General features: G+C 32.7%; 1 protein-coding gene across 2 annotated transcripts in view; it reads right to left on the reverse strand.

The window, feature by feature from the left end:
* The window catches only part of LOC106137451 (angiotensin-converting enzyme-like), a 140,719-nt gene that overhangs the window by 19,199 nt on the left and 96,180 nt on the right, over positions 1 to 25,340 (reverse strand). For both annotated transcript variants that reach the window (XM_060946171.1, XM_060946170.1), the window contains one exon: positions 9,688 to 9,715. The gene's annotated coding sequence lies outside the window, so the exon portion shown is untranslated. The remainder of the gene's footprint in view (positions 1 to 9,687; positions 9,716 to 25,340) is intronic.

Raw genomic sequence — 25,340 nt, forward strand, 5'->3', positions numbered from 1 at the left:
TATTTATTGATATAATCACGTCTATATCCCTTGCCGGGTAGACAAAGCCAGCAGTCTTAAAAGACTGACAGGCCACGTTTAGCTGTTAGGTTTAATGATAGAATTGAGATGCATGCATATATTGACAGGTTGCTACCCCATAGCCTAAAAGAAGAATCCTAATTTTATAAGCCTATCCCTTAGCCGCCTTTTACAACATCCGTGGCAAAGAGATGGAATGGTCCTTTTTTATATTAGTACTAGGAACCACACGGCACTAAATTGGTAAATATATTGAAATATTGATGAACAAAATGTCTGATAGTGCATGTTATGAGATCTTTTACGGTCTATGAAATACCGGATCTAATACCGAAACGGTGCCTATAAAAAGTAATGTCTATAGCTTGCGCAGAACCATAGTTAAGATCTAAATAAGTTTTGTTTCTGTATAAGAAAAAGCGGAAACACACTTGAAATTCAACACATGGCATTAATTCAGATTACATCTACATTGAGCCTATAAAATGTAAAAAGTAAATAACTTTTATGGTTTGAAAGTATTTATCAAGGAATTTAGTTGCAGCGTATTTCATTTTATGTTTTTTAATTTGTAACCAAAAAGTTTATACGGCCAGTTTTAAAACATTTTTTATTTCATGTTCTATATTTGAAATTTAATTAAGAACACCTGTCGTTTAGTTTAGCCGGGTTTTATGGTTAAGGCCTACAATTAATTTTTCTTTGTACTTACACAAAAATATCTTATATATAAAATTCTCGAGTCACAATGTTCGTTCTCGTACTCCTCCGAAACGGCTAGACCGTTTCTCATGAAATTTTGTGAACATATTGAGTAGATCAGAGAATCTGCCAACTTCATTTTTCATACCCCATAGTGACAAGGGTTGTCCACCTTTAACATTTTTTTTAACTAGAAATTACTTTAAAATTATTTATATGGCAATACAAAGTTTGCCGAGACAGCTAGTAAATAAAAAAAAAAATACTGACAGAATTTAACGATTTTTTTAAAATTTATATCTCTCATTTTGTAATCACTGTCACTGCTGATTTGACTACTTATGGATATGTTTTACCTATATTTACCAGGTTATTTTCTAGGCTTCACAAACTTTCGCCTTCAACTTAATTCTATTTTATACCTATTTATTGCTACTTTTATACCGTCGCTGTGGCTCATTAACCGTAGTTTAATGAGCAAAACTCCCCGCAATCAAAATGATTAGTGTTCTCAAAACCACTGCTAAGCCATCTAAGTGAATAATGGTGCGTAATAAACAGTAGTTACCGCCATTTTTCTTTCTCTTCGCCAAACTATTTGTCATTCGGGGCCAAGTTCTGAAGAATACCTGCTAGGATTTTTCCCAAAAAAACTTTCGTGATACATACAATTTGTAAGGAATTTCGATGGATGTTTTTTTGTCCGTTTCATATCTTTATTACGAGTCGATCATTTCCTGTCGAAAGTTTATTACCGTTCTGAGGTAACACATTCGAAAGAATATCAGTCAATGTCAATATCAGACTCGACGATGGAGCAAATTTATTACGTAACTACTGTAAATAGTGTGTGTGTGTGTGTTATAGGATAGTGTCAAACTCTCACACACATATAAAAGGACTTGGCTAGTTGCATTTGTTAAAATCAGTCTAAGAATAATATATATTTTGATCCATGAACCAATAAAAAAATAATCTAGCTTTAATAGTACAATATCGTTGTCACAGGCAGTGAGGATAAAAGAAGAATTTATCTTTTAAAACATCAGCTAATATTGCTATCTTTTGTGTGCAAACTTACAATTTAGTAGTAACAGTTTGTGTGTTTCTCCCTGTGCCTTAAAACTCGTCTATCAGGCAGATTACGCTCAGACGCACTAAAATCCCTACTAATATAACAACTAATGCGTAAGTAAATTTGTTTGTCTGTTACCTCTTCACGTGTTATATGCTTTGTAAAACTAAACTGTAAAAACTAAAATTCCTGTGAGTTTGCGAAAACCGGTCTTTAGTGTTTTCCTCTAAATTTTAGGGTGAAACTGCGTGTAAAAGGTATTTTATAATAAAACACCCCTCATGAATGTACAGTGATGACATAGAAAGCGAGAGATGGTGTGTAAGTAGTAGTATTACTCATACCTTCGATAAAACATTAGCTAAAAGGATGATCAAATTGTCCGTCCAGTTGACGAATGGGTTTTTCGTGGAAAATAATAACATGGAAACAAGCTTTTTTTGCAGACTCATGTAAGATATTTTGTATTTTAATTATAACAAAACGGAACGCGAGTATTGTATTTTTTAATATTTCATATATAGATGTGACTATACAAACATATAGTCACGTCTATATCCCTTGCGAGGTAGACAAAGCCAACAGTCATTAATTAATTAAACAAAGTAAAAAATAAATCGCATTTATTTATGTTGCCTATTTTTCTAAAAAAATCATCTCATTTATTCTTTCCATACTTCCATATCAAGTGTGTTTATTTGTTTGCCGCCTCCTCATGATTTACGAGTATGTATTTGACATTCCTTTATGAGACTTCCCACACACATAATTATGAGTACTGGGAAGAACATTTTCTTTCAAGAAATCAGTAATTTTCCGTAGGATTTGACTATATATTTTTATTAAATTAAGATTGTAGTTTCCATTTGAAATTCTATTGATGTATTTTCCTAGGACAATATAGGTAAATTAATACTAAAAGTTTATAAAAACAACCTAAACATTTGAAGGCACTTCTGTTTATTTCTTATTCTGTGACAAGTATAATTTATCATTGTTATACCCAAGAGGGTAAATTGAGTAACTCTATGCTTAATTTTGATGACGTCATCAGTCAATACGCCCTTTAGATAATATTGGTTATCACGCAGTAAGATTAAAACCAACTTTTAAAGGCTGTTCTAGGAATCTGATTACAAAATTATAGGTAGCAACTTCTATATCCAAAATAATCTGTAACTTCACAAAATGTTAACGAAATTATAAAATTCTTTTTCGATTGTCTAATTACTGCAAAGTTTCACGATTATCTGTTAAGTAGATGTTAGCCAATAAATATTTTTAAGGTAGGTACTTAGATTGTAACTAGGAGACGTCCGCTAAGAAACCTTTTTTGGAAATTTCATCGGGAACGGGTGATGGCGGGATTTTTCTTTTCACGCGGGTGAAACCGTGGGCGCTCTCTAGTTATAACATACGAAGCGTTTCTACTACGCTTTATAAACGAAATTTATTCAGAGTCCAATTACAAATTTACGAGTTTATTAACTACCATTCAAATTCATCTGCATTTGATATAAATAGAAGGGGTTTCACTTTGATATCAATTTATAATTGGAAACTTAACAAACATTTCAAATAAATACCACGTGGGTGTTGATATATAAATAACTTAAATTACAAATCCGAAATTGAGTTCGGATATTTATTGGTTTACCTTTTTTAATCTATCATCAGGAACAACTCTTATGATATTTTGTGAATAAATTACTCGGTGTATTGAGGACAATATAGGATAGGTACCAAAAAAACACTTGTCTCATAAAGCCATACAATTGAACGTGGCCCTTTAGCTTTTGTGAGTCTATTGGCTCTGCCTACCCCGTAAAGGATAAAGGCGTGATTATATGTATGTAGGTAGGTATACAATGTATTTTGCATATGCTCGTTAATAACATTTCTCGGAAATTCAACCCAAAATGCGACCTGAGCTCACATGACGGCTCACTAAGCCACACATGGGCGTCACATTTTCATGCGTGTAATTCTCGCATTACAATTGTAATAACTGAAATGAAGTTTGGTACAGTCAGCATATTTGTATTATTATCGACGTTACCGCTATTAGAAGTTAATTCGACCTTCTACATATTTGCTATGGTTTTCTATATAATTCTCAGACTACCTAGCATCAAATTCTCTCTCAGGCAATGTGTATGTATATGGTTGCCTGGAAGAAATTACATAATGCGATAAGGATGACTTTTGTGTTACCTTAAGTGTATATATGTCATAATTTTTGTATAATAAATTGTACTCTATTCTGTATCTGATGGTAAGATACGGAGAAGTTATAATAATTAAACTTTCTAACAGAAAAATTAAAATAATTATATACATACAAAACATGAAGCGAAACTACATATTTCAACGAGGTACCAAAATTTACATGGTAATTTAACTAAAAAACATACATTATCCCTGATGAAGAAGAAAAACCGATAAAACCGATAGACAAATTATTCTAATTTGTCTATCGGTTTTATCGGTTTTTCTATTATATATATCATTATTCAATGAGTTAGGCTGGATAGAATGAGTTACAGGCAAAGTGACAGGTTGCTTGAAGTACCTACAAAAACAATTCTATGTATTTTTTCACTACTAAGTGAGCATTAAGCTCCCGGTTAGCCTTAAACTACGGTTAAATATTAACTTACAAACTAAATATTTAGCAAGAAACACAAATTATCGGCATAAATATTCAAGAAAATCGTTGGAATCTCATTTTCATCAATATGCCTACAACCAAACTTGGACTTTTAATCTTTGCTAAAATGTCGGGTCTTTCTACTCTGTTAGAGATAAAGACGTGACTATTAATATGTATGTATATTCAAGAAAATAATTAAAACAAAAAATTTGGAGTCAGAGTAAAAAAAAAGTAAAATAAAAAGGAACTTACCCATAGAGTACCTACGCAAGAAAAAGTTGTTTGCAGTAACTTAAGACTAAGCTCCTTTCTTATGGCTTTCCTTGTGGTGAAATCTGATCATGCCACATATAAGTAACTTCCACAACTAAGCGTGCGCTTAATTTTCTAAGTTGAACAACTATCTTGAGATATTTCAAACTATCTCGCCTTATTTCCTTGTTGTAGAAAGCACGCACGGTATAATCTTTGAGTTTTATCTAAACTTGTTAAGCTTAGTAAAAGTTATGAGAGATTAAAATGTTATTTGAAAAATATGCGTGTAACCTCCAAATTGAGATAGCGAGTGCTTGTTTTTGTAAATGCTGTGTTGCTAAAAAAAGGAAACGATACAAAAATAAATGTTATATGTTTGTCCATTATAATATTTTTACAAATACTCGCTTTTATTCCGAATTTGAATATGTTCGTTGCTTCCTCATTCCTTCTTATCATCACCGCTTTTGTGACATAAAATTACAACTACTAAAAGGTAAAAGCAGGAAAAATCATATCCACTCTTGTGCATGACGATATCCTATCATCTTTTCATGGGAATCATTCTCGAATAACAAAAACCCTGGCGACTCGCATCACAAAAGGTTCTAGCTGTACATGGGACAGAGATTTTACAGTGGCCCATAACCCATTGTATGTTATCCCGATTGTCCTCAAATATTCTATTGTACTGCCTGCCTGTATTGACTTCTCTTCGTCAATATTTTATTTTAGATCAACTGAAGCTTACAACCGCTCTATCCGATAATGCGGGGAGTATGTTCCACATCTAAATTCATACATTCAAGCGCATCTACGTCCCTTGCGAGGTAGACAAAGCCAACAGTCTTGAAATCTCAAATTAACCTTAAAGAAAGCAAGCTATTATTTTGTTACATTGAGGCGTTACAAAATATATGCATTTTATAAGTATACAAAAATCTATTTAAAAAAATCTAGATTAAAGCGGCTAAGTCTTAGATGTTCCGCCTGTGTGAAACGAAAATTCCCTCTAGTTCTTTCCGCAGGTAATTCAGAAAATGTCTCTTAATGCAACCATAGACCACGTAAGGAAAAATTTCAAATCTCTAGAACCAATTTGGGCTTTTGATGTGTCAGTCTAAGTCCTCTATTATTTAATATTTTGTATTAACATTAAAGGCTTACTTTTCATATAACAAACATCGACAGATAATGACGACCACATCATAATAGGTACTCCCGTAAAGTATTTTTAACACCCTATTCTTTCACGTCATTTAGCAGAAGATGTGGGAGATCACTTTCGAAAATGAGGAGAAAACAAAAGAATAACTCACGAGACATAAAGCATTGCATGCAATCAAATGTCTTGTATAACGATTTCATAATGTTTTCTTGAATGTACTTAAATTAGGATTTTATTATTTTGTATTTAGGCATATGTTTACTACTTGCTATTTTAGATTGCTTTCATGCTATTCTGGTAGTAAAATACGACTCGTAATTTGTCAGCGATGAGATTTGTGTATAAAAGAAACCTTTCAGATTCAGGCCTTCAGTCACACATAGATTGTAAACGTCCGTCAGGAGAAAGGATTATAAACTATGAATTTATCTTCCTTTTAGGAAATGGACTAGCGACGTGTCAATATCTCTCAATTTTAATTCCATGAAATAGTTTCGGAGTCTTCTTATCACTGTGTCAAAAAGTGACCACCGCATGCATTCCAATCTGTATCTTCTATATTTTACTTGGTGAAGTCTTTTGGAAATTGCTTTTCGGGCTTAGCCGTCACTTAGTAAGCAATTCGTAGGGCCATTGTTGTTACATCACGTTGTTTTTGGTCACAAGGATTTGTAAAGGATCCGTGACTTGAGTGTTTTGGTCGAGTAAAAAGTTACTTTAGAAATTACCTATTGATGATACACGTTTTGCAACCTTTACGAAATTTATTACTAACAAAATTTCTATTTTGCCGTGTGTTCAACATATTATAAGTATTAGGTACCTATAAAAGGCACACGTACCTACTCCAAAACCACTAAGAACAAAATCAACCGTTTTATTAAAATTTATTAATTATTCGGGTCTATTGAAAGTGAAATAAGCTGTATTTATTTCAGCTTTATCCATAATTATTGCTAGATTAAAGACTAATACTAATATAAAACTATAACTAATATAAAATTGACATCCTCAAAAATTCGAAATTATCAGGGGTTTAATTTTAACATTTTATTCAATTTGCTTCTCAAATAATCTACTGCAATTCCATCTTACTTAAAACTGACTTAGCTCAGACAACGACAAATGAATCATGCCTTAAGTCACAAGACTGAACAGATGAAGTGGAAAAGAGCGGTTTCATGTTAAACAACATCATGTAGCTAACCAGCGAAGGTTTTTTTTTTAATTTTGTAATTCCTAGGTTTTCCAAGTTTTGACGTCTATGGACATCTAGAATAACGTTTACAAAATAATACGGATTTTGCACAAATCCCACGGGCACTTCAGTTTTTACCGGAATAAAAAGTACCCTATATCCTTCTCCGGGCTCTTAGTGATACGCATAAATTTCAAGAAGATTAGTTTAGTAGATAACGCGTGAAGGGATAACAAACAAATAAACTTACTTTCACATTTATAATATTACTTAGGATGATTATTTTGAGAAAAACTGACAGATTGAAATCAATGCGTTTACATTTAATATTCTTTCTTATTTGTCAAATAGACTTATTAATGCAAGACTAATATATTAAACATGTACCTAGCATTCAATAATATAGGCAGTAAATGTACTTTCAAACTATTTAGTCGGTAAATCCTGGCTGAGGCAATAAACCAGTCGCCTATGTCATTCCAGAACGGTACTATCGCTATGCGATTGGCAGCCTTTGATGAATTACCTTCCAATTCCAGTGCTAGATTTATGTTTACAATACTATTAAAGCTTAGTGGCGTTAACGGCCTCTGGGGCGCAGCGGTAGTGCGCTCGTCTGTGACACTGGAGGTCCCGGGTTCGAATCCCGGCCAGGGCATGATGGGAAACAATTTTTTAAATATAGTATCGTTGGGTTGCAATTTCGTAACACAAGTCTCGGAATTACTTCGAAGCTTACTCAATCATTGTAATCTGTGCCGTATAGTTTAATTTATATATATTTATTCGTTTTCACGACGAAAAAAATTTTCTTTCCTTCTCTTCTTCCTCTCGGAATTTTTTTTTTTTTCATCTCATGGTACTAGATGCACTCGATGAATGTGGCTATTCCCTTAATCGCCTACTCTTGTCGGCTGAGTTACAGATTCACAATAAAAACTGCTACCAACCTGATTTATAAAATAACTATTCTAGATTATTATTAGACAAGGTCTTAGTTATGATACAAATACGCGTAATTATTAACTTCGACCCTAAAGTTATGTTTTGGCTTAATTCACGATTAACCCAGTACTTTGATGTGACAGATTTAGGATTAAATGTTAAATTTGATGTTTAACGTTCTCAATTATAATTTACATGGAAGCTTAACTATTGCCATCAATAGGTAGGTTAAACTTAGAGGTTAATTGTTAGTTAAACTTTAGTTAAAATTAACTGCCGCTCAATTGTATTATCTCCTAAATCCTACGTTTATCTAACCAGCGTTATTGAAGTACCTATCTCATTTTATACGCTTGTAATAAGCATGTAAATGTACATTGTGTTTAATTATTCTTATATCATTTATATCGTATCGTATCCTTTTATATTAACAGCAGCAAATGTAATTTTATAGCGATAAAGTAAATTTGATACTCGTTAAAACATGTTATTATTTCTGGCAATCCAGCAGATTTAACACCGGCCGTGATAATTACATTTTAAATGTTAATGTATTCTAATAGAATGAATTGATAAAATAAATGAAAAGAAATGCTGGCCCTTCGTTTATTCATAAGGTTTTTCCTTATAATATTTCTTTTATGATTCGCTGAAAGTAAAATTAATTTTATTCAGATGAGGTCCGAAACAAAATCTTAGGGATATTGAAGAATCTTTTGGTGTATTTTAAATCAAATTTAGATTTATTGCGAAAGTTGCTCAGTGCCAAATTGGTTTTAGAAGTTATCTTGTTAATTTAAAAGAATAAACCAAAATAAATATTAAAGAGCTTTCAAATGTGTACATTTTGTTGTTGTTACAATGTAAATACTTGTTAAGTAGGTATACCATATTTTAAACTAAAGTACCTCAATTCGTTTCATGAAAACAATTCATTCTCAATATTTCTAAAAGTAAAATTATTACTATCATCTCAGCCGTAACTAATCCACTGCAGTACTACTATCAATCATTCAGTAACGAAAATGGGTACAATAAATTTAAAAAAAAATTGAGTTAGAAGTTGAATGATATTTATAAAGTAAATCGTCACCAAAAGAAAAACTTAATAATAATTTCTTAACATTCTTGTTATTTTTAAACTTTCAAAATTTCAAACATTCTTATAAATCTCCTTTTTTATTTTCTATAAAACCTTTCTTAAGTATGTTATTTAATAAACTCTCATAGCACCAAACTTATTTCTATAATTGCTTATAACACTGCAACATATTACTACGCCAGGCATAATACGTGAAACTAGATTTCCGTATATTGCGGGGAAGCTGAATATTATGTGTTTTCATACTCGTATCTGCTTGCACAATTTCTTATATTGCTGCGACATATTTTTGTAGATTATCATCGCCAGGAAAATAAGTTTCGTCTTGCAAAATTAGTTTTACTTGCATTTCAGCCCGGGTTTACGTATGTGAATTCAAACTTATTATATTATAAATTATGTTTGTTTATCTTACCTTTACATCGACAAGGAGCAATAGATTAAAATTTCTTTAGTATTATGGAATTGAAGGACTGAAGAGTGTTACTCTTGTGTTGTTTAAATGTGTAAATGCTCTGCTTGGAATTAATACTATGTTTCAATTATATAAATAAAACACTCAACGTACCATATATAGACACCAACGCCTTATGTACCTGTCGAAAAAAATATATACAAATTAAACTAAATACTAGCAAAGTTTAAAAATCGATGAGCTAACTTGTGACTAAAAGTAGCATTGTTTGTAATTAGCCAAAGTATGTAAATATCTCTTATCATTGCATGTTCCCACTACTTCCCATATCATTCACCACGGTGCTTTCTTTATGTTTCATATATGCGTTCACCTCACTACCTCATTGGATTCCCCCTATGTCGGATAATATTGAAAAAATAATTTCAGATCATAAAAAAATCACTTACAGATAGCTTCGATTATTGAAAATTATAAATAAATAAATAGAAAGCTTTCAGTAAGTTTATCGAGTGCGAATATTGCCTAAGTTCTCTGACACGTTATCGTATAACTACGTCATGGCAGGCTATAACGGAGGTTACAATTTGCCCGCAGCAAAAGCGTTTACCGTCGATTAAAGACGTTACATCGACAATATAGAGGTAGTACCTGTTCATGGGATAAATACAATACAATACAATACAAATTATCTTTATTGCCCATAAAAAATACATACGTAGTAGAAACATACATTATGAACATGTTGAGCAAAGGCGGACTTATTGCTAAGCAATCTCTTCCAGCCAACCTTTGTAATAATAAGTATATAAATAATAAGTAATGTAATATGATAAATCTGTACAGGTAAAGGAGCAGTAGGCACACACTTTGTTTTTTCTTCGCTACAAGACTACTTCTAGTACTACTTACTAATTGGCATGTGGACTATAACCTCGTTCGCTTATTAACTGAGGTGCTTATTATTGTCATATTGGCAAGGGAACGTAACCTCGATGAAAAGGTAGTATTGAAAAAAAATAGTTTATAATTTTACATTAGAATATAATATAATAGATTTTTTTTCAAAGTTAAATACAAGGTATCACATATTGACGTCACATCACTTAAATCTTATTATAACTACAACCTGGAAGCGCATGTGGAACAAACTACACTGCAGATTATTAACTTTGAACTGTTAAGAAAATAAACGGCTAGCTTTTAATTTCTTAATTCATGGACTAGTGTAAATATTTCCTAAGTTCTCTGACTCGGTATTGTATAACCGCGCCATGGCAGGCTATAACCGAAGTTACAATTTGCCCGCAGCAAAAGCGGCTACTGTCGATTACAGACGTAACAGTGACAGTACAGAGATAAAACTATCAAGTTACAAAAGTGCCGTGTGGTTCCCGGCACCAATACAAAAAAGAATAGGACCACTCCATCTCTTTCCCATGGATGTCGTAAAAGGCGACTAATGGATAGGCTTACAAACTTGGGATTCTTTTTTAGGCGATGGGCTAGCAACCTGTCACTAGTTGAATCTCAATTCTATAGTTAAGCCAAAAAGCTGAACGTGGCCATTCAGCCTTTTCAAGACTGTTGGCTCTTTCTACCCCGCAAGGGATATAGACGTGACCATATGTATGTATGTGTATGTATGTAAGTTACAAAACAATAACTTTTTATTGCACCACAATAAATAACAACAAATTCACATGTTTTACAAACATAGCAGCAAAAGGCGACCTTGTCACGATAATTAAAAACTTTTTACATAAGGGACCTTCAATAGTTTGATAAACAAATAAATCTAAAAATAAAAAAAAAACTTCATTTCTGCGGGAATTTCCGAAACCAGTCCAGCCGTTTAGCCGCTAGAGGTGGCGAGTTAATAATAAAAATAATGACTAATCTTTTCACAGAAGATTAGCTGTCATCGCGAACTTAAAACCAATATAAAAATAGTTAAGTACAAGTTCAGCAAAAAGGCATACTTTATCTATTGTATTTCTGTACCTCGACATTTCATTATTACCTTTGCCGGCGTAAACCTACGTTCACATTGACGCAGGCTATTGTGTGCATTCGCCTTATTTCACCGGACTTCAGCCGGGGGAGGTCGGGATAAACTGTAGTGCAAGATATATTACCGTGTATGTTTCTAGAATACTAACTTCTGGATTTCCTTTAAATACTGGTTGCATATTTTCTTTCTCCTTCATTAGGTACGTAACATATGTATGTCGATTTATTTTCTATGTTAGAATAGGGTACAGTCAATGGCAGATAAATATAAATAGCTTTATTTTTAAAATAGGACACAACGTATCGCGTAATGACATCAACTATAATTTATATATAAGAACAGAACTTAAACTAAAGAGAAATTTAGGACAATGACACTACTTATTTCTAGAGAAAAGTAGGCCCACGACAGGAAAATGTAAAGAAAGGAATTGGCATAATAATTATATCTTTTCCTACTTCCAAAGCGTAAGTGTATAAGAACCGGCGGAACAAACTCTACTGCAGCATTTTCACTGGAGGTCTATTTACAAAAATAGATAAATATGAACTTCACCAATTCATGGTTTGTATTTGTATTAATGGTCTCATTTCTCTGTTAACTGTTTTGAATTTTAATGCGATGTTAAAATAACGTCGGTGGTAGAATAGGTAAGGTGCTCAGATTAAATGCATGATGCTCCGAAAGATTCAAATCCCACCCGGGCCATGTACCAAAGACTATTTTCAAAGTTATGTACATTAGTTTCAATACTAACGGATGCTCTTACGGTGAGTAAAAACATCGTGAGGAAACCTGCACATTCAGGCAATTGGATGTGGAACCATGGATCCAATACGGGTTAGGTTTACCAGCAAAGGTTGCGGGGGTCAGATGGAAGTCGCTTCATCTAAAAACCTGGCTCATTCAATTCACGTACATATATTCCAAAAGCAGAGCGTTTGGCACTTTCAATAAAATTCCATACATTTCAAATAGAACAGAAAATCTTTACATTTTATTCTAAAAGTTGGCCGTTCTGTATAAAATGATATCTTGCCTACCTGCCTTGCTTACAACTAAAACTACTTTAATCAATCGTTCAATTGCTAGAGCTAACACATCAAAGTATATTTATTTACTCTCAGGCTACTCTTCACCATCGAAATTGAAATATTTTGTATTTCGTAATTTTGTAATATTATTTCATTTAAAATTCTTGTCACGGCCCAACACATTTATCTCAATGGCTTAATTAAATAACTGTCTAATTTACTTACGAAATTCATTTCAGTTATTTTAATGAAATTAGATACTAGGTAGTATAAATTTTACAGAGTTAAAATTATTACTTACCTATTTAATCTAAGTAAGATGACAATATGCTGAGTACCTATTACTTTAACACTAGGTACTATTATCATCATCTAACTATATGTAAACTGATAAAATATAAGCAAAAAAAAATACTAATAAGATGTCAACATGTTTTGTATCAAATTCTAAGAACACGAGAAACATTTAATTCGGTAATGAAAAGACTTTTCAGAAACGGAACGTACAAAAATATGTGACTCATTTAATAATATCAGAGTATAAGTTACGTGAAACGAAACACCGCACGGAAACTTTCTATTCCAGTGGTTTCGCTCCTGTTTTCAATAGATTGAGTTACAGTTTCCAGACAAAGTTTATTATTTTGTCTGTATCTGAAAGTATTATTATAGTTTTAGTTCAAATATAACGTGGGAATGTTAATTTATTTCGCGTCGCAAGAAGAACCGCAAGTTTATAAGTAATCCCTTGATTATTTGTACGACCTTCGCGGAGAGAAAAGCTACTGGTACACAACATATTTTTTTCTTCGTTTCCAGATCTTTACAGAGATAATAAATATTAATGAGGTATCAACATACATACTTACAACTCAGACCCTACAGTCTTGATAAAACTGTCAGGCTACGTTCAGATGTATGGCTTAGAGATGTTATTACGACTATATCAGATTTATCTAAAATACATTTTGCACCAAACAAAATATGAAAACTAACTTACATTCCGTTAACTCAGGAATTTCAAACTTGCAAAGAGCAGAGTTAAGTTTAACTTGAAATAGTTAAAGTCGTTTATTAACGAAACGCTAACTTTTCGATATGCTCCTGAGCAAGCTATCACGTATACATGCAAGCGCATTAAAAGTTTATGAGTACAAGCTTGCAAGTTCCAAAGTCAAGTAAAGGCTGCACATTCACTTGAAATGCAGAAGTAATGGAGCTACTTTTTAACCGCCTTCAAAAAAATGGTCACTTACCTCGCATTTCACTGAACGGATTGCGATGCAGTTTTCAGGAAAGTGTTTGTTAAAATTTGGATGTTATAGCTTTAGAAATTTAAATGACTTCAAAAAGTCTTATAACTATTGGTGGTTATTCACTTTTCTGCAAAAGTTATTTTAAATATTAATTCCGTATTATATCTATAAATCTATATGAGACACTGATTGACTAACTCATCAACGCACAGACTGAGGCGAGTTTAGTGGTTGAAACAGTAACTCGCCTGCTCGAGTAAATAATGCGCAAGGTTGTAGCTTTTGTCATTTGAAAGCTTTCTACGACATCTACTTTCTACAACTTTAGGAAATCTCAAGAAATTTAAACATCTGGATCATTTAGAAAATCATCGAAAAATTATATTTCGATTAGTTGTGGTGAGTCAAATAAATTAATTAAATACTGAAAGTAAAAACAAAATACACAACATTCATAGAGTAGTAGGTAATTCTAGAATTACCAAAACACTATTCCTTATTCAAATCTATTCCATTCCTATTGCTTATAGGCTCAGCTTTGAAAATGTAGAATTCACTAAACACATTAAAAACTTTAAAACACACTGCCGCCTTTGGAGCACTTTAAAAGCGACCGGTTCTAACAAACTCGGCGTTGGTAAAAATCCGCCAGATCCGGAGATCGGATTTACTTAGAACAGATCCGCCCATGTTCTGTAATCTATGTTTCAATAAGACTTTAACGTCGCGGCTGAGTCACTTCGTTTTATATGTATTTTGTAACTTTTCCTTTTATTTTTAATCGGTATTTTTTTTACTGCGTACTATAGTACGCTCGTAGCTCTACGTGAAATAATATACTTATATACATACATATCACCACGTTTATATCCCTTGCGGGGTGAAAGAGCCAATGGTCTCAGTCACGACAAGTCTTAAAGGACACGTTCAGCTGTATGACTTAATAATGGAATTGACACTCAAACAGTGACAGGTTGCTATCCCATTGTGATCGCTTTCATGAAGAATCCCAAGTTTATTAGCTTTACAAAACATAAACCTCGGAAAATCTTCTCTTAGTACACTAGATTACATAAGGGACTTACTAACAAATTTCAAATCTCTAGACTCAGCGATTTGGGTTTTGCCACATATCACCGAGATCTCTGTGGTTTTTGTGTTGATATGTCAGTCAAAACGCCATAAACCCGGTTTCGATAATTCAAATGACAATATAATTTAAGACAAAACTTCACATAATTATTTTCGCATAATTATGACAATAAAAAGCTAAGAATTGTTTGTTTTTTTATTTTTTTTATTCTGAGAACGTTGGTTGGAAAAAGAAATGGTGTGACAATAGACAAGTCTATTGACACACCATTTCCTTTTGTTAATAGGAAGAAAAACGAAAAAAAATGAACAATGAGTTCTTTCCCGATTTTATGACAAGTGATATATTTTAAAAATAAATGATACCAATATTTACATATTTGTTCGGTTTAATTACCGGCATCAAAAAAAAAGAAACGGACCACTATTTTCCATGGATTTCGTACAAGACGATTAAGGGTAAGGTTTATAGACTTGGGATTGTCACAACTGTAGTTATGCTAAACTTGTTTAAATCAATTTATAGGTGCTATTAACCCTGAAAAAATGGCAACCTGTAGTCTATATAGCAAGCGAATCCGCAAACAAAATCTACTCTTACGTATTTGGCTAAACTACCTACACTTCACTATCAAATAGTATGGTTTAACCTCGATACACACTTACATTAATACCACCCAGAAAAGCTGGGCTGTCAGACTTAATCCCGGTTCTCTGTTCGACATAATCGCTTCCTGTAATAATATAGCGTTTGGCAATCAGCCAATGAGAGCGCCGATATCCTTAAGATAGAAAACAAAAGCTTTTAAATAGAGGATTCTGTTAGGAAATACTTTAATACCTAGTTCAGTGTATTAAACTTTAGGTAACTTTTTATTGCACCATAAAATATTTAAGATGATTAAAATATAATTCATCATCAATTCCAGTTGTAAGCCACCCGTTAGTTCACATGGTCTCTTCGAGACTATTCATTCTGTTTACCTCGGAAGAAATAAAAACGTGACCATAAAAAGGAGACCTATAACCACACTGCGATCTATTCCAGGTAACTTTAATGAGCAAAGATAATCTGTAATTTCCAGATAATCATAATTTATAATATGCTTTTATATCTCAATCGGATTTTATAGTTATTGATCGTCTTTTGTTAAATGATTTTACACAAACAGTGGTCCAAGTATCACCTCTAGGGTACTACGAGTAGCTACTTCAAAATATCTTTTCTATAACCAAATTCAAATAGTATTCTTGAAAGTTTATTGAAACGGTTGTTGAATCCGGGATTCGTACAGAAACTTGTATTGCAGATCCTCTTTCAAACTAAACATCTATATCTGATACTAAAATAGAATCTTCAAAACTCAATTGCAGAAGATATTTTGAATACATGAAAATTGAATTTAGAGAAATAGGAGAAATTTGAAAGAGAATATCAGTACAGAATATACAGAACCTACACTAGATCACGCCCACTTTAAATGAATATCTGGTTCATTTGCCGTTCTTATGAGAAGTTCGGAATATCCTGTTTCCCCTTCAGTATCAAAAGTTGTCAGTCAGTATCTTAATAATTCAATACTGCTACTTTTTATACTAATTGATAAGACAAAAGTGACAAAAAAGGCAAAAGCAATTGTGAAGAGGTATACAATTATAGTGACGACTTTTAGAATTATTGAAAGTTTTTATTCCCAATTGGTCGAAATCTTAGGTTTGCGTTTTACCGTGAGATACATATGTATATATTTTTTAAATCTCTCGTTTGTATGGGAAGCTTAAGGAGACAAAGTTATGTGAAACATAAAAGTTAGAAGTATCATCAAATTCAGGCGCACATTGAGTTACTCCAACCAATACACTTAATTTAAACATATGAGCACATAAAATCAAACTACTTTAAAATTGAAAAAAATTATTGGAAAAATGGTATTGATGGGACTTGAAAACGTGTGCCTCTTCATGTACGATGAGTGCTCTTGTAAATTGAAGTGCATTTTTATAGGTAACAAAGTGATTTGGTTGACGTAGGCCTGCTGGAAGAAATTTCTCTAGTAATAAGTAATACCCTTGCACTGAATTTATCTTTAAGTTTTATTCTTATTTTATTTGATGTACATAAATATATAAATAAATAAAATAAATAATATTAATCAACTTTTTAGAAAAGAATTTAAAGACAAAGAATAATGTTATTTTATAGTTTTAGTTAATTATTAAGTAATTTATTTTTTGTTTTATATCCTCACACACACACCTAACATGTACATATCCTTTACGACCAATAGGCATTAACTTTTTTTACCATGAATTATTTGTAAATCAGAAAATTTTAACATAAATTACACAGTATTTATATCCAATTATTTATTGTTATTCTTAATTAAATTATGCAAATATTTTTGATTACAAATTTAAATTGATCATGTGTATTTCAACTTGGTTAAACCAATTTGATGCATTAATTTTTTATTTAAAATTAATTAATTTAAACCGAATTTGTTTTCATAAGACCCACCACTACCATACAAGTTTTAAGCTTACTGTATATTTTAATTCAATTTAAATTGCGTTATTTAAGCACAATAGACATAAATATAATTTTTACATAAATTTGAAAATTTATTCTTTAAATTTTAAAAAATAAAAATATTTTCCTCGCATCAGTATGCCTTTCAAGTTTCAGCTCTTAGGTTTCAAAGCCTTAGGTTCTTTTGTAGACAGCAATAAGTCACACTTTTTGTTACAAAATTGGCAAAGTTATAAGGAATTTTGATCAATTTGGAGGCATTATGGTGAATTATTAATCTGACGAACATGCAATTTATTACATACATACGTACTTGTAGACACGACTACATATATTACTTATGGGGTAGATAGAACCAACAGTCTTAAAAATGCTGAATACGTACCGCTGTATGGCTTTATGATAATTTTAGAAATTTAAAAATTTTAACTTATTAAAGTTAATGTTATTCCAATCTCTAATTACTGCAAAGTTTCATGAAAATCTGTTAAGTATTATAGTTTTATGAATTTGTCATATTAGTAGGATATGATACATACCGATATACGCAAACAAATTTGATTGATTGATTACATCACCAGCATATTGCACTCACAAACTCGTGGGATGCGTTTTCATTAAGCGAATACCTGTTCAGAACGCAAATGATGACGACAGGACACAAATTAATTTCAATTTCCACAGCAATTAATAAGGTCAGGACGATATCGTTTAAACGGTTTACCGTAATAATGGAGACTTGCAATTGGTTCACATTTGTAGAGTTACTATGCAAAAAAATTTGTAAAATCAGTTTATTTTCTTAAACTGAACTGATTCCCTTATAAAGGAGATGAGTTAGCGACCTCTCACTATTTGAATCTCAATTCCATCATTTATACTGAACGTGGCCTATCAGTCTTTTCAAGACTCTAGCTCTGTCTACCACTTAAAAGATAAAGACGTCATTATACGTTTGTTGATATTAAATTAATTATTAGTTATTTTCACCATTCAGGTCCTAGTCTTAGTTGCGTCCTCACCTTATGCAGACTAAACGAGGGGAAAAAAGGCCTGTGCCTCTCCCCAGAGAGTTGAGAATGAAGGAGATTACATATAATAAAAACGCCTCCAACTCGTCGAATATCAAGCCGCATGACATTTTCTACGATAATGGCAACAATTTTCTTTGGTAGATAACGCACGCAGTGACGGTTTGTTTTACAATAAAGTTTAAGGTGAAATTTCTTGGTTTTAAGAAGGAATTCCAACACATTTCGGGACTTTCAAATTGTAATTTAAGAAATGGAATTCGAAGATATGCCACAGAATTTTTAATAATCAACACATGTACCTGAACAAATAATTTTACCTGTATAATATAATCTAAAATATCTATAATAAACTAAAGCTAGTACAAGTAATAAATTACAATGTTCACAGGATTCCCTATTCTCGCCTACTTCAAACTATGAAACTCATAACAAAGTCTATTCAGACACTTACAAAGGCTCATATTCTTGTGTAGTTATTGCTTTAATGCCAAAATAAGGTACAAAAGTGTCAATAAACACCGGCTGAGAGCGTCCTGTTGGTGGAAATGGGATTTCGGTTCATATTGGCGATAAAAACCATTCTACTAGGTAATATGAAGAAGTTTTTCAATTTAGTAAGACTTATTCTTCGTAGACAGATATCATTACTGAGAATATTAATAAAGACAATAACGTTGTGTTATTGTCTATCTGTCTGTTAATAAACGCGTTGGCAGAAAAATCCTGTTAATTCAGTTTTTGGAGGAATTTCGGGAAAATCTGTCTCAATGCACCCCCATACCAAATGAATAACCTTAATGCAAAATTTCTAGATCTAGCGGTTTGTACTGTCCAGTCAATGTACCTACTCATTCATATTTCATCATACGGACCCCGGACTCCAAATCATAACAGTGGAAATAAACGCATAAATTAGAGAGCCTGATGGTTGTTCATTTACCCCTCAGAACGTTATCTGTTTGAGCCACTTTAGACTAGAAATTTTGGAGGGAATCTTCTAAATTATTTTAGGTCAACGTTGTAAACATCCAGATTTCTACATTATTATTATATGGATCAGGTGTTCTCGGTCTGCATTAGAAATTACTTTGCGACATTACAAACTAAAGGGTCCCAAGACGCATCAGCCACATGCAGTCACTAATTTATCTTAAACGAGATTAAACAAAAAGTGCTGCTCTAACGTCATATTTTTCATCTTCAAAGTAAAATTTAATTAAAACCAACGTGGGATAGGAACGTTATATTTGAGAGGGTCACTCACCCTGAAAATGGTCGGGTTAAGCTAGATAGTGTCCCGATGGAACTGAAATGACTCTTATTAGGGTAATTTCATCCTAATAGCAACTTACATTTCAACGGTGTTTACATTATGTCTAAGTCGAACTAACTATGTCGAAGTATCTGATTACAAGAAAACCTGCCGGTTTTAAGGAACAACGTTGCACAGGACTAAATCCTACCACAATCCATACAACTCACACCTATTTTTTATTTATAACGTTTTGTATAACGTTTAGTAACGTTTAGTTTAATAGTCATTTTACAAGTAGAAACTAAAGTTTCAGCACTTAAAGTCTTACTGCAAGGAAATTATCGCGCGGGTACCTACTCCACAATACTGCATATTCAGGATGGATGTTACAACTGGAAGTGTAAACGTGATCAATTATGGGTTACCTAACCCATCCGACCTCTTGTCTGGAGTGGGTAAGACTTTTTTACATGAAGCAACCCATCGGTTCCCAGAGGAAGGTTCCTCTGCAATGTTGTAAGGATCCGATGGGTCACTTCATGTAAAACAGTCTTACCCACTCCAGACGAGTTGAGGAGGCTACAAAGGGAAAGGTCGGAATGGAAAGGCCTAGACGAATATGTCTTGATCAAATTAAAGACGTCCTGGTAAAGACTGTCCGCTCTGTCTACCCCGTAAAGGATAAAGACGTGATTATATGTACTTATAAAGAAATTGGTATACAGTCAACAGCAAATAAAGTGGACACCTCTTCATCCAACAAAACAATAGATGGGTCAAATTTCTCTCCCGTTGACTGTAAACAGAGACAGATTGTCTGTCCTCGACCTTACCCTTTCAGTAGTTGTGGAATGTTAATGAACTGAACACGGTATCTGCATCTCCCCTAATGGATCATAATTAGGTGAGTAATGGCACCCAGGCTTCAAGCTGTCTGTCTGTAATGCGAACACATTGTTATGGATCTGTGAACGTTCGGTGCAAAATAACGAGGGTACAGACAATATTTGATAACTGCGTATATTTTTACATGGTTGCAAAGTTTTTGGTTTCATACTTTTGTTTGTTGCATTTTTTTTATTTGTTTAGGTAGGATTTATATTTTCCATTCTGGTTTTCTAGCAAACCATTGTGTACCAGCTAATATTCACAATTTTTACCATAAAATAAACTAATACACAAAAGTTATCTACTTAACCCAAAAGAAGACTGTTAGATACTGCTATTAACATTAAGTCTTCTATTGTAAATTGTAAATGTTAGAATTATAAATAAACTATCAAAATTGACCTTGTTATGTGTTCTCCATAATTTACGTTATAATAACACTTATCATCATTGCACTTCAGGGCCCATATTTCATATTGTGATAACTCGCAATACATTAATGAAGATGATGGAGATATAGTGCCAATGCCATACACTATAATTAATACAGTACTTTTTTCACAAATTATTCTCCTGATTTTCATTCACTTCCATGCTGATTTTGAAGCCTACTGTATCTATGTATGTATGATTGATTATAAGTAGGTACGGCCTAAATTACACATATTAAGTTAACCCCAAAGTAAGTTTAAAACCTGTGATGTGGGTTAATAATACTAAAATCTCTGTCTTTCCCGTACCTACATGACAAAAACGTGAAATATGTACTTTTTTCTCACGACCAAACATCCACAAATGCTTTTAACTGCGAATCTAGAGTGAGCCGTTTGGATATTTCAAACCGGCATAAAAAAGTAAAAAGATTATCCCTCGTCTACAAAACGTCGATTTAAGTCGTTAATCCATCAAAAGTCGGGCGTTTGATTTGTAACTTTTCCGATTACAAAAATGGAAATCGATTTTTAATCTATTGCTTTACAATAGCGGCCATCGTTATTATTTTCAGGGGAAATGCAAAAATATATTGTTGGGTTTTATTCATTAGCTTTTGTCCGCAGTTTCGCCCGCGTCATTTTAGCGCCACCTACAAAAAGCGACGAATAAAAATTTAATCTAACAAAAAAAGTATCTTGTAAAAAGGTACCCTTTGTCCTTCATCAGACTCTTAATTACAGATACGTGATATTTCAAGAAGAAAAATTTATGTGATAACCCGTGAAGAGGTTACAAACAAACAAATATACTTACTTTGTCATTTATAATAATATTAATTTGAACGAACTATTGCATGTAACAACTTTTATAGAATAAAAAATTTGTTCCATTAGGCTATTTTGTAGAATCTAATTTAGTATTTTTGCTTAACATCCAAAGAGACTTAAATAATAATTTATCGCAAACCCTCAAAATTGTAAATAAGGATAACAAAGAAGATATTATGTGTTCATTAACTACCTTTATATTGGTTTAAATCCAGAACTTGGTTCGCTCAAAGAGAAATATTAATATTACCATATTTTGATGACGCCTCGAAATTTAAAATATTAAATAGCGTTTCTGACAAAATCAGAGCAAAGTTCAGCAGGACTTTTTTGGTTACGAATATTTTGTAGTTTTATTTTCTGTTTTTATTTCGTTTTGCAACAGTTTTTGCAAATTTAATATAATTTTAAAAGTTGTTTCCGTCATCGTACCTATATATAAAATTCTCGTGTCACAATGTTCGTTCCCGTACTCCTCCGAAACGGCTTGACCGATTCTCATAAAAATTTGTGAGCATATTGAGTAGGTCTGAGAATAAATTTATATTGGAATAAGTAGCATCTCTTGCACTATTTGTTTTTTTTGATGCACCTAATTAAATGTATGTGTAAAGTGTACTTGCATAAAATAATAAATAAATAACATAAATCAATGGTGCAATTTTCCATACTAAATATATAACTTTAATTACGTTAAACCCTATAAGTGCTCTGCGCACAAAACGACTGCTCCAATTTTTCTAGCCGAAACATGCGTATCTGAAGATTTTGAGCGTAAGCCAAATGGGTCAATGACACAGTTACAGACAGTGGTACTAAATAACCAGTAGATTAACTGCGTTTGAATGTTCGGTTTAGGAGTTTAGTTTTACGACATACTCAATATAGGAAATGCTTTAAGGTTGTGCCAGAAAACTTCACGCATACATTTAAATGTTTTATTGTTTAATTATTTATACACGCTATTGTTACATCTATTTTAAGACAAAGCACCATCGTACTCTGAGCCGAATGAAGTTAACTTCTGGACATACAAACACACATACATATAATCACGTCCATATCCCTCGTGGGGCAGACAGAGCCAACAGTATTAAAAAGACTAATAGGCCACGTTTAGCTGTTTGGCTTATGATAGAATTGAGATTCAAATAGTGACAGGTTGCTAGCCCATCGCCTAAAAGAAGAATCCCAAGTTTATAAGCCTAACCCTTAGTCGCCTTTTACGACATCCATGTGAGAGAGATGGAGTGGTCCTATTCCTTTTTCTATTGGTGCCGGAAACCACACGGCACTTTATCCATTCATCGACCGATTATAATATAAAACACGATCCCAACATGAAACACGGCATACAGCAAACACGATCCTTCCTCGGCCATTACGTGTGTTGCATACCAATTGTCGGCACCCTCTGGCCTGTTATTATCATTCGCAAAGAATCGACAATTCTGCCGGTGTGATACGTCACGAATTCTATTAAGTATGATGTCTCTAAGCATGTATATGTATGTATATAGTAATGTTGTGGTTCATTCTCAGTAAAGGATTAAAGTTTGTTGATACTGTGGTTTGGAATGTGATTTGGTTTGAGACTCATTTTGTTGATGCTACCTGTTCTGAAATTTTCCAATGCGTTATTCTCAGTCCCGAATTACATGCGGGTCGGAGTTAGAAAATGGAAATGTCAAGCAGTGGCCAGAAAAATGAACAGGTCAAGGGGAGTACACATGATTTTGTAAGTTATTTCATTGTTATGTTTTCAAATCCCTTTTTACATTATTTTAGCTGTTCTCAGTTCTGAATCCATTATTAAAGAAAGTGTCATCGTTGCAAAAAAAAAAAACTAATTGATGCAGTTTACTGGTAGAAAAAAAAACTAGAGCTTTTGCCAGCAATGACCTAAGCTCATTATATGTATATAGAAAATTATATGGGTAGTGCAAATTCAATGCGAACTCCCAACCAAATTCGAATTTTATTAAGAATTCAGTGTTTCAAACTACATAAATGTACCTTAAAAGCAACCATGAATATCTCACGTGCTTCAAAGCAGTATCAGTTTAATAGCGCCCTCTCGTGTTACTGAGCACCTAACATGTCTAGACTTGTAGAAGTGTACTATAAACGACAAAAGCGATAAAGGATCATGAAACACAGTAACTTTTTAGCAGCACACTCATAGCAATCCATTTATACCTTATCAGCTATATGGTTTTCAAGATAATGTCAAACAAAAATAGGTATATAGGTAGGTACCTAGGAATTAGAATTAAGTAGAACAGAAACTATACTTACCACCTTCGGTTGTAAATCAATGGATTGAACGCAGTTTTTTTTTAATTACAAATCCACAACATTCAAATCAAAGGATTTGAAAAAAGAAACACTACAAAATAAAAACCGGCCAAATAAAACGTCTATCAAAAGACTGCAATCATTTCGCACGATATTGTTTCTTCATAGAACAATAAAATACAAAAGAACTTACATAAACAATATGGCCACAAAAACTAAACGCCATTTTCCGGGGAAATAAAAAAGTTGGTTGAAATGGATGAGTTTAAAGTTGGACAATTCTGGCGGTCGTCCATATGTCTGGCAGTGATGTGTGAACATGCTGAAAAAGCATTTTTTTTTGGGCACGACGCCTACGCATGATGTCCGTGCCAATAAAAAATCCAGTCAGCATATATATTTCTTTTTAATTATGGACATTATTTATATTGATAAAGAACACAAAATATAACTAAACGTAACCGTTCAGTCTTCTCGAGGTCTACGCAATTTATAATGTAAGTATGTATTTAATGTAAGCTTTACTATTCAAAATATCATCTGAATCATTCAAAATGCGAATTTGAATGCAAAATTATTTATGAAACAATAAATAATTTAAATCAAAAACATTATAAAATCATACGTAAAATAATCCAATCTCATACGCCTTCATGATAAGTTATCGATGATTAACAAGCCTCAATGGATTCATTATACCACAATTTACGATCAAAGTGATAACATCAGATAAATATAACTAGGTTATCAACGTACAGAATTTTTTTGGTAAGTGTTTTGACATAGTATTGTGGCATGTGTGCCGTGTGGTTTCCGGCACCAATAAAAAAGATAAACCATTCCGTCACTTTCCCTTGGATCTGTTTCATTCTATCAGTTTTTTCAAGACTCTTCACTCTGTCTTCCCCGCAAGGGATATAGACGCGATTGTATGTACGTATTTTGAAACAGCATATAAGATTTCCTTTTTTACGTTTTTACATATTCCAGTCAAATAAAATAACTATATGGAAGGAGTAGAGAAAAGAGGAACTTAACTTTAGTGATGAAGGATTTGAAAAAGGAAAAAAATATAAAAATTAGAAACTTTACTAGCATGAAGCCTTCAGTATTTTCTTTTAATATATAACGAGATAAAGGCGT

This window comes from Amyelois transitella, chromosome 10 (genome assembly GCF_032362555.1).
Source record: "Amyelois transitella isolate CPQ chromosome 10, ilAmyTran1.1, whole genome shotgun sequence".
Taxonomy (NCBI): domain Eukaryota; kingdom Metazoa; phylum Arthropoda; class Insecta; order Lepidoptera; family Pyralidae; genus Amyelois; species Amyelois transitella.